The sequence below is a fragment of the Tamandua tetradactyla genome, chromosome 20 (assembly GCF_023851605.1).
Source record: "Tamandua tetradactyla isolate mTamTet1 chromosome 20, mTamTet1.pri, whole genome shotgun sequence".
NCBI lineage: Eukaryota > Metazoa > Chordata > Mammalia > Pilosa > Myrmecophagidae > Tamandua > Tamandua tetradactyla.
The window spans coordinates 56,020,624-56,031,614 of NC_135346.1; the positions used below are offsets into that span (position 1 = coordinate 56,020,624).

At 44.0% G+C, this 10,991-nt stretch overlaps 1 long non-coding RNA gene and 1 pseudogene across 1 annotated transcript in view; one reads left to right on the forward strand and one right to left on the reverse strand.

Annotated features, from left to right (window-relative positions):
* LOC143664615 (uncharacterized) overlaps positions 1-9,869 on the forward strand; it is a 38,657-nt gene extending 28,788 nt beyond the window's left edge. Inside the window, exons 3-6 of the long non-coding RNA XR_013166547.1 lie at positions 900-1,007; positions 1,730-1,875; positions 8,078-8,198; positions 9,741-9,869. This is a non-coding gene — a long non-coding RNA (uncharacterized LOC143664615). The remainder of the gene's footprint in view (positions 1-899; positions 1,008-1,729; positions 1,876-8,077; positions 8,199-9,740) is intronic.
* Positions 1,967-7,686, reverse strand: LOC143664737 (large ribosomal subunit protein uL15 pseudogene; annotated as a pseudogene).
* Positions 9,870-10,991: the final 1,122 nt, after the last annotated feature.

Below are 10,991 nucleotides of genomic sequence, written 5' to 3' on the forward strand. Positions count from 1 at the left end.
AACTGTGGCAGAATACATTTCTGTTGTTTTATAGCCATCAAGTTGGGGTAATTTGTTACAACAGCTACATGGCACTAATACAATGAGAGTGAGCAAATACTGAATGGATCTGAGCTTCCATTTCCTTTCTGTAAAGGGCATCTCAGGATCTCTGATCTCACAAAGCTGTTGCTAAGAGGAAATTCCACATAAGAACATGTCCAGCTCATTGTAGGTGGTCAGCACCACTAGTTTAAAGGAAAAAGAAACACCATTTGCACTTACTGGGTTGTATACTGGTCAGGCCTGCTAGGTTGCAAAGAACAGAGCCACAGACTGATTAGTTTGGTTTGAGAATTTATTGGAAAGTTCCTGCAGCTGTTGAAAGGCAAGTGTATAACTGAATCTCAGAGAAAATAAAACCAGAGACTCCAAAATCTTTGGAATTCTCCCCTGCCTTTCTCTGAGGGCAGAAGGCATTATCTCCCACTGCAGACTGGCTTTCTCAATCCAAAAATGACACAGCTTTAGGGCTCATATTTTTGTCCAAGCAGCACTGCCTTTTCCCCTTGGCAATAGCTCAAAACCTCCCAGGGCAAGATTCTGATAGGTCAGGCTAGAGTCACGTACCTGCTCCACCCATGCTGGGACGTGATGAAGTGAGCGTTGTATTGGAAAACTTCACTAACTGTAGAGGGAGAAAATTCCTGAACTGTTAGGCTGTGCTTTCCCCAGAAGAGACAAGAGGGCTGGGCAGGTCAAACAACAGATGTCTGCCTCTAGCCCTCTGGGCAGTGTTTAGGGATGCAGAATATAAACATTATTTTCATCAAGCATCTTCCTTTCCAATTGGATCTAATGAAAATAATCAAAGCTGCAGAAGTGCTAACTTTTACAGTATTTGTGTCTTTAAAATACAGGAACAGATTGCACAATCCAGTGTCTTTTGCCTTCCATTCAACAAACCCTCCTCCAGGAAGAATGCGCTTCCAGTACACAGAGAGGAGTGAGAAGAAGAGAGAAAGACTGTGAGTTAAAGAGCTAAGGTCACTGGGCTGGGTTCTCAGATTCTCCACTGGTAGCTTCACCACCAGTTCTCTGGGCCTCAGTTTCCTCTTCCATTAATACAGTGGTTGGGATTACCTTTGTCTTTTCTGAGACTCCCCCAGATCCATAAGTGTCCTAAAAGACATTGATCAAAGGCTCATTTTCATTTTTCACTGGAAGCTGCACGTGTTTCCAGGGTCATGAAATCGTTAGGCATCTCTATTACAGACCGGACTTAACTCAGAGTGGTTGGTTGCTCTGGGTATTTTATCCTTACCATCAAGTGCACAGATCTCTGCCTAATAACATTTGGGGGAAATTAATTATTCCATGCTAAATTCATGATAGTTTTCAATGGAACCATCTTTTAAGACACAGGGAAAGAGACAGATGTGGGGGGAAAGGGAATGGAGACGGTGCAAATCCGAGCCACAGAGAGGTGAAGAGATTGACCCAGTGTAACTCAGTTAACAGGGGTACCCCACCACCAGAGGCGAGCCAAGCCCCCTCCCTTTGGAAATGGACTCGACTAAGGTCACGTTCAAGAGATTTTGACATTCTTCTCCCTGTCCTGTGTGAGGTCATTTCACTTGGACACCAGCCACTCTCCAGGGGCCTGAACTTCGTCCCTGCGGTGACATGACTAAGCTGAAAGGCATGGCCAAGTAATTAACCTCAAGGGCTTTTTTTTCTTTCCCAACAGGAATTTTATCAACAGGTATCATTCTCATTTTATAAATGAAAGTATGGTTCAAGTTTGCAAATGAACTAAGGCGCCACATTTCTTCTTAGAAGAACCTCGTTAAGTTGGATTTCTGATGCTGATTATGTTCTGCATTAGATGCACAGGTAAGAGGTAGAGGTGCCACCAAAGAACCCACACTCAGACCACAAGGGAAAAGCATATGTGAGCGTGTAATGACCCTCCCTCTATATGGCTTCAAGCCGCCAGGACACAGGCTCCCCCCACACCCTTAATCTTCCCTGTAGCTTTTCTGCTGAAGAACTTAGCCTTCACGATGACAGACTGCTTTGGGAGCTTTCCCATCCCCAGAACTTTGTAGTAGCCCTGTCCCACCACATCGGTGATGAAGCAGCTCTGGTCTTATCTTTTCACAGCATTTACCCATGTCTGTTCACCAACTAAGGTCCACAATTTATCAAGGTTAAGAGTTGCACAGAAACTCTGGTTCCTCTTCAAGTGAGAACGTCTCATACCAACCTTCCCGAAGTAACCTGGGGGACATTTGTCCAAGTTGATCCTGCAATGATACATGCCACCAGCATTACCCCAGCCTCCCAGATGCTTCCAGGGTTTGCCAATATAGCCATGGACAGGACTCACGTGGCCCTGGAATTTCCAGGTCTTTCTCAATCTGGAAGTTATGCCCTCAACTGAGATGAAAAACAAGCTTTTCAAATTAATCAAGATGGAGAGTGCAAAATGCAAAGACTCTTTATGAACAACAGAGAACAGAGGGCCAGGTCTGAGTTGAGTGGGCAACTTAACTTCTTTGCCTGGGTGTTAAAGTGACAAGGTGTCAAACTTCTTTAGTGAACCAGTATTAGTTTTCTGGTTGCTAAAACAAAAACCATACAAGGGTGGTGTCTTCTCTGTTCTCTTCTGGATCCCGTTGACTTCTGTCTTCTGGCTCCTCCCCAAAGTTTTCTTTCTCTGTCCAATTTCTTTTGCTGATAGGACTTCAGCCATACTGAAGTAAGACCCACCATCATTCAGTTAGGGTAAACCTTGACTAATGACATCTTCAAAGTTCCTATTTACAAATGGGTTCACGTTACAGGGCCAGGGTTTGGGACCTGAACCTGCCTTTTATGGGGGCAAGATTCAATCCCCAACAGACCCCAACCTACCAAGCAAACTTACCCCTATCTGCATGTGGCCAGCCCAAATTCTAAATGTTTTATTCAACACCTTGGGAAAGACTCTGTCATTAAGAGTCTTTGAACTTTCTTCACAAGATAAATAATCTCTTCCAGGTCATTTGGTTGTCCATAGTCTTAGTCAATGGGTATTCTTTAGTCATTTAAAAAGACCTCCCAGATCTTGAAAAGAAAGTGAGAAAATGTCCTTGTCACTCTGCTCACCACTCCACGAAGCCACATCTGTCTTGTTTGTTGCTGTGACCCTGAGCTTAACCCAGAGTCTGGCACACAGAAGCGTCCTAAAAATATTTCCTTTGCATAAGTTCAAGCTTTGCAGAGCTGGCTCAGGGTCATGGCAGGAGGGAAAGAAAACAATGGGGGCTGAACATAGGATGCCAGGCCCCTAAAACCTGTCTCAGCCAGAGAATTTCTGTTTTTTTTTCTGTTTGATGGACTGGGCATCTGGAGATGAGTCTTTCTGAGGAAAAGGAAAGAGTTCTGTTGCCAAAATTATTTTGACATTCAACCACTGGACTAGATAATCCCTCAGTTTCCTTCCAGCTCTGACAGTCCACAAATTAACACCTGGTCCTTCTGGTGTAGGTGGCAGATCCCCCGAGGATAGGTTCATAATGATTTCTTATTTTTATCCCCTTGAGTTGTTTATCACCAACTCTCAAGTAATGGCAACAAGTGAGAGAAAGTTAAATGTATTTGGTTTTCAACTTTCTCACATGCTTCTAAACTTGGAACCTTTGTAATTGGAGCAGTAGAGAAATCTCCAAAGAGCTTCCCATTTGGTGTGGGCTGATGTGTTTCATTCCAACTAAGATGCTGTGGGGACCGTTGGCAGCCAGCGATGCTTGTAGTCCATAGCCGGTGGCATATAACTTTTGCCTTTTCTAACACAGGTGTTTGGGTAGTTAAAAAAAATCTCCATCCATCTTTCTCTGATGAGGATAGAAAAATAATATTATGTTCCTAACATTTGACATCAGAATTCTTCTAAGGGCAGGAACTCAATTTAGAAAAGATACCATCATACTATCTTCAGTGTCTATAGGAAGAAGTTGGTGTCTTGAATCAGAGTACTAGCTGGCTCAACATTTCAGAGACAAGTGTGTGTTGGGGGTAAGAAAAGGCAGGGAGCTGTTCTGCATAAGACAAAGGAAAGGATTAGTTTGCTCCAGAAGGGAAGAGCAGATGGATAAGCAAAGAAAGGAGAAAGAATTGGGAAGGTACCCTCTGAGCCAATAATACTGAAAATATCAGGGACTCACTGGGGTGAAAACACCCAGAAACACCCCCAAAGAACAAAGTGGCCAAAGGACCTTTCTAGAGGCATGAACTCTACTGCCACATTTGAGGTCATTGGCACTTTTGTAATATAAATCCCTCTTCTTCATCCTTTCCCAACTCCGTATACCAACCATGAGGCAAATAGAATTTTTGATAAATTCTCCTGGTCTACAATTCTCACCCTGACTTTGTATTTATATGAGTTTTTTTTTTTTTTGAGGAACACAAAAGTTTCAGATTGGTAGGACATCATACTCACCAGCACTCAAGGAGGTAAAAACCCAAGCAAATGAATACCTAAGAGGTAAAAGTAACACAATGAGGACATAAACCCCTAGAGACAAAGCTTGGGAGACTTCTGGACTTCAATTTCTAGAAGGTCAGAAACTGAAACAAAATCTACCTGGTTTTCAGAAGCAAGGATATCTAGCTCACTTATAAATTGTCTATCCTCAAAACACCTCATTATCTTCACATGATATAGGAATGAGCTATTAGCTAAGAGGAATATGAAGGACTTATCCTAAAGCCACATCTGCACAGTAAACACATTCTTCTCCTTGGATCCTGTGCTTTTTTTGCTATGGCTGGAGGGGCTGACAGAGGTCAGGAGCAGCATCAACCATACAGCCCCCCTGCCCCCAAGCCAACCCTTGGTGCTTCCAGTGGGTAATGCCCGCAGATCCAGGGTCCTGCCCATCAAAAACACACCCCAAAAACGTTAAATGGCATGTGTATCTGGTGCATGGCACAATCCATACCCTTGGGGAAAAAAAAAGCACAGCCACATCCAAATGCTGGGAAAGTGTGTGTGTATCACTAGCCATGCTGGAGACACTGCTGCTTCGGAGAGTGGAGCACATGGGACGTGCTTGAGTGAGAGAAAAGATAAATACATTAGCTTGCCTAATCATTCATCGTGGTTCTTATGAAGGTATGGATTCCCAAAAGTGCCAAGTTTCCCATTTTATTACCTCATTTGACATCCAAAGCATGAACTGGCATTGCATTTGCAACAGCTGCACGAGGAACTGCCCAACATTTTGCAACATTGACCAACTGCTTTTACTCTCAAATTTGCACAAATGGATGTCTCGATGTCATGTGGCTGTAGCATAATATTGATTCTTTATATTAGTAGCTGGGTGGACAATGCAAACATTTTTGAAAATGTTTAACTTAAAGGTATTTTAAATGTTTGCAAATGTTTAAAGACTCTGCTTTTTAAAAACGATTTCTATTCATATTTTAATCCTAGTAGATAATTTAAAAATATTTTAGGAAAAAACATGTAAGAAATAATGTCAGTTCAATTTTTTATCTATTTTACATTTTTGATAAAATATACTGTCATTTTGTATACTTGGAATAGGAACATTTTATTTAATAGTCTGTTGGCTTGATAAATAACATTTAAACATTTAGACTTGCCGTAAGCAGCCTTCTGTCTTGGGTTCCAGATCTTGCAAACATAAAGGTCTTCTACTGACCTGATAGTGGCTCCTCCCCGAGTATCTTGTTACTTCCCCAATACCTTGGTTCTCCTACTCTCACTGCCTCCTGGAAGGCACCTTCTGTCCATTCTCCACCTTTAGAACTCCTAACCATACCTCAAGACCCAGCTCAAATGATGCCTCCTCCAAGAAGCCTTCTAGGTCATCTCAGGCCAAATAATGTTCCCCCATCTATATTACCACATCCACATGACCACTCTACTAGGATCACTCATATCTCAGTGCATTATGGTTCTCTGTTTCCTCATCTGTTTGCTGTTCCAGCCTACAAGCTCCTCAAAGGCAGGGACTGTGCTCACATCTTCGCTTCTCAATCACCTTTAATATCTAGTGAAGATGTTTGACAAGGGACTGCCAGATGAATTCATAATTTCTTGATAATATAGAGTCATCTGAAATGTGTGGCGCTCATACATTTTCCTCCACACTTAGAGCTGTCTCTCAACTCTGCATTTGAGGGCAATGCAGTCCTATAAAGTTATGTGTTGCTTCTGGTTGCCCGGACTCAGCAACCCTCAGCACCTTTCTGATTTGCTGCTTGAGAAAACTAACAGCAAGTGAGTCTAAGAAAGGAGGAACTCTGAGATGATGTGTGAATTTTGGGACATCAGCTCCCCACAAGCCTCTTTTTTCCTTATGGCTGCTATATGATGATGCCAGATGTGTAGTGACCCAATGTCCTTGTTTGCCATGCCTCATCCAGCTTTGTACCTTATTGTCCCAACATAATTACTAGCATTGCCCGCTTTCATTCTCAAAAGTGTCCCAGTGTGGATGGTAAGTTATATGGTCACTATTATGGGTTGAGTTGTGTCCGCTAAAAAGACGTGTTGAAGTCTTAACCCCAGGACCTCCCGAAGTGTCCTTACTCAGAGGTAAGGTGTTTGCAGATCAGGATAGTTGAGATGAGGTCATCCTGGAGTAAAGTCAGCCATAAACCAAATCATGGGTGTCCTTATATGAAGAGGAGAAGAGACAGACAGACACAGAAAGAAGATAATCCGGTGATGGCAGAGGCAGAGACTGGGGATGGGGGTGGGGCACTGCCAAAAACCAAGGAGCACCTGGGACCACCTGGAGCTGGAAAAGAGGCAACCATGATCCTCTCCTAAACCCTTCAAGAGAGCTACCTATGCAGACAGCTTGAGTTTGGACCTCCAGCCTGCAGATGGTGAGAGCACACCTTTCTGTTGTTCTAAGGCCCCCCCCATCTGTGGTTCTTTGTTACAGCAGACATGGAGAACTGAACAGTCACCTACAGGCAATTAACCTCTGAAAAACCATGAGTCACATTAACCATTCTAGGCACGTCACCACCCAAAAAAATGGGAAATATGTCCTAGCCTCCTGCCATAATAGCACTTGAATACTAGGCAGTGTTAATGCCACACTGTGGGTTGGCTTAAGCAGCAGTATTTGATTGTGTTTTTCGTTTTAGAGGCTGGATATCAACATCAAGGTGTTGGCAGGGCTGGCGTTCCCCCAGTCTGCAAGCATTCCAGTTGTCCTCCCTCACGAGATGCTTTCTTTCTCTACTTGTGTCAGCTCCTTCGATTTCTGCTGGCTCCTGGCTTCCCCTCTTCCATGTCAAATTTCTTTTGTTTCTAAGGACTCCAATCCTAGGGATTGAGGCCGACCCTGATTCTATTTGACCTCATCTAAAGATCCTATTCACAAATGAGTCCACACCTTAACTAGTAATGTCATCAAAGGTCCTATTTAGAATAGACTCACACCCATAGGAACACAGATGAAGATCTGAATGGGTCTTTTGGGGGGGCATGTTCCATCCCCACCACCTTCTAAATTCTGAATGGTGAGTGGGTCTTTCCCACCGTTTCAACTCAATCTAAATTCATAATCCTGATTAAAAAAAAATGGATTGAGCTTCCCAAACAACCCTTCCCCTCCCCCACCCACCCTCACCCACATAAGTGTTTGTGAAGCTCAGGAAATAAGACATGTGGACGCTACGAGACAGCAAGCTCCTCAAGGGCAAGTGGCATCCTGGTCACCTTTGCCAGGACAATACTGGGCAGAATAGATGTGGGTCCGGAAAACAGGCTCAGTTTGTAACTTCAGCAGAGCATTGCCGGTTTATCATCTTTTACCCCATACTATGCAAAATGCATCACACAGAAATCATTCAGGGATAAAAATTACAACCCATCCCTGGGGTCTCCCCTGCAACTCCCCTCACTCTCCCCCCTGCCCCCACCCCACAGGTGTAACCTTTGTGCAAAACTTTCTTGAGATAGGAGTCCTGCCCTTTGTCTTATCTTTCCCCACCTCTTTGCACTGGTTAGATGGACTCCGGCCTGAATGACACTAATTTTTTTTTCTGTCCCTTTAAGGCACGAGGAGGAGGGAAGGGAAACATGGAAGAAAATACCAATTCCTACTGTACTTTTGCAAGAAAAGAAGACAAAAAGAGGGAGTGATAATTACTCTCTGCCCCCAGGTCCTGACTGAGTGGTGAGTCTCCCAGACACTTTGAGCAGGCGCCACCAATTGTGTAAGTGCTGACCGGTTGGCGGGCTGCCTGGTTCACATGACAGCGATATCTGATGGTGATGGTTTTGGCAAGGCGAGGTGGGGTGGAAAGGTGCCTGGGACCCAGGAGACAAAGAGCAGGGGGAAGGGAGGGGAAAACAGGAGGCTTGAAAATGAGGGAAAATAAGGCAGAGGGCTGTTGATTCCAAAGGCGTCCCTTTATGCCAAGGCTTGGGGATATGCCCTGCCCCTGCCCCAAGGCCCTCCTTTGAAGGCACAGTCTTGGGGTTCAGCAAGCAGGGAACTATAAAGTGTCCCCTCCCACTTCTTATTAGGCTGGCTACCTCCACCTTCCACAGCTCAGACCCTTGCACTGAGATTTTGAAAATTTCTGCTGGACTCATGCCAGTTTCCCAACTCCAATGTGCCAAGCCCAGTCCTGGATACATACAGTCATACATTTTTTTGTTCATCTCATCCTCACCACCAGCCAGAGAAGTAACTATTTCTATTCCTGTTTTGGAGGGAGAGACAGAAGCTCAAAGAACACGAAATGGCTAACCCACCTTTGCCAGTGAATCGCAGGGCTGGGATGTGAACCCAGGGATTTCTGGTTCTCCTTTGAAGGCATAGTCTTGGGGTTCAGCAAGCAGGGAACTATAAAGTGAACTTAGGGTGCACAGAGTATTATCCACCAGCGACTGTCCATCCCCTCCCTGGATTTCCTGTCTGCTCCCACTTCCAAGCCTGGGTTTTGCCGTCCCCTCTGCCACTCACTGCCCCCTTTTCTGTCTGTTGATTTCTAAGGCACCCTTCCAGATCCAGGGCAGTGGTCTTGTTCTCTGACCACTCCCCAACCTCAAAGTTGGGAGAACTTTCTCTCTGTTTCCTCAGACCCTTGTACATGTATTGTAAGACACAGTATATTTCTCTTCAATGCTGATAAAACTTTGTTTTCATATGTCATCCTCTCTGAAATAAGATTGTGAACAAGTCATATAGTAATTTTTTCCCCATAAGATGCTGTCATTAAATCAATGGCACCTGATAAAATTACTAGGTCAGAGAATTGAGGACAAACAGCCCTGCATCTTGATGGGTATGAGAATGAATCCTTTGAGTGAGCTTCTTGGGGTGGTTTTGCTTGGTTCTGTGCACGATGGCTTGGCTTCTGGGGCCTCTGACTGAATGCATTTTACCTGGAACTAAAAATGCTTTAGGATTTCAAGGAGGGTCTTATTTGATCCTATGAAACATGTATTATTGTCCTCACTTTGCAGTTGAGGGACTGCAGAGTCACACAAAAGCTATGGGTCCTGTTGGAGGGGGCAGGAGAACCTGCATTTAGATGCAATGTGTCCATCTCTGAAACCCGCATCTAACTGCATTCCTGCCTCTTTCTGCTGAGCAGCAAACCATCGCCCAGATTTTAGGAAACATGCACTCCGTACAAGTGCTTACCAAAGAAAGTGACTTGCTCTCTAGGGGATGATGTGTTCTTAACTTGTATTATTTTTGCCTCAGGTTCCCCTGAAGGCCATAGGATCTGTCTTGCAAGTGAGAGCTTTGTTGCTTCAGCAATCACGTGATTACCTCTTACTGTGGAAAAGCCCTGCAGGTAACCCAGATATGGTCTATGCCTCAAGAAATTAAAGTCTACAATGGAATTCAATTTAATTTCAGATTTTGGGGGGGGAGGGGCATAGCCTTCCTCTATTTGTTTTTGTTTTGTTTTGTTTTGCTTTGCTTTTTTATAAACAGACACTTTCTCTTTCTGCCTCTGTCTATTTCCCATTAACCTCCGATCTGCTTTCTACCTCTGCAAGGTCGCAATTTCTAGTCAGCTCTTATAAGTGATAGTATACACTTTTTGTGGGTGCCTTCCTAATTTCGCCAGCATAGTGTTTTCAAGGTACTTTCATGTTGTAGCATGTCTCAGAATTTTATCCTTTCTGAAGGCTGAATAATATTCCACTGTGTGAATGTACCACACATTATTTAGCCAGTCATCTGTTGATGCACACTTGGGTTGTTTCCAGCTTTGGAATATCATGAATAATGCTGCTGCGAACACTGGTATTCTAGTTTGTTAGCTGCTGGAATGCAACATACCAGAGACAGATTGGCTTTCAATAAAACGGGATTTATTTAGTTAACATATAGTTCTTCAGCGGAAAGGCAGCTAACTTTTGACTGAGGTTCTTTCTTATGTGGAAAGGCTCAGGGTGATCTCTGCTGGCCTTCTCTCCAGGCCTCTGGGTTCCAACAACTTTCCCTGGGGTGATTCCTTTCTGTATCTCCAAAGGCCTGGGCTGAGCTGGGAGTGCTTGGATGAAGTATGCTGAGTTGCTTGGGCTGTACTACTTTGAGCTCTCTCATTTAAGCACCAGCCAATTAAATCAAACATCATTCATTACAGCAGGCACGCTTCCTAGCCAACTGCAGATGTAATGAACAACAGATGAGGTTCATGTACCATTGGCTCATGTCCACAGCAACAGAACTAGGCACCTTCACCTGGCCAAGTTGACACCTGAACCTAACTACCACAACTGGTATACAAGTATTTGTGACCCCATTTTCACTCTCTCTGGATATATACCTAGAAGTGGAATTGCCAGATGTTATGGTGATGCTGAGGAACTAATTTCAGATTTTTGTTGAGCACCTACTATGGACAGAGCCCTCTATTAGAATCTGGGGAAAGGAAGGTGAATCAGCCATGATCCCTACCTTTTGGAGCTCATTATACTGGCAAGCAAAGCAAACTGGAAC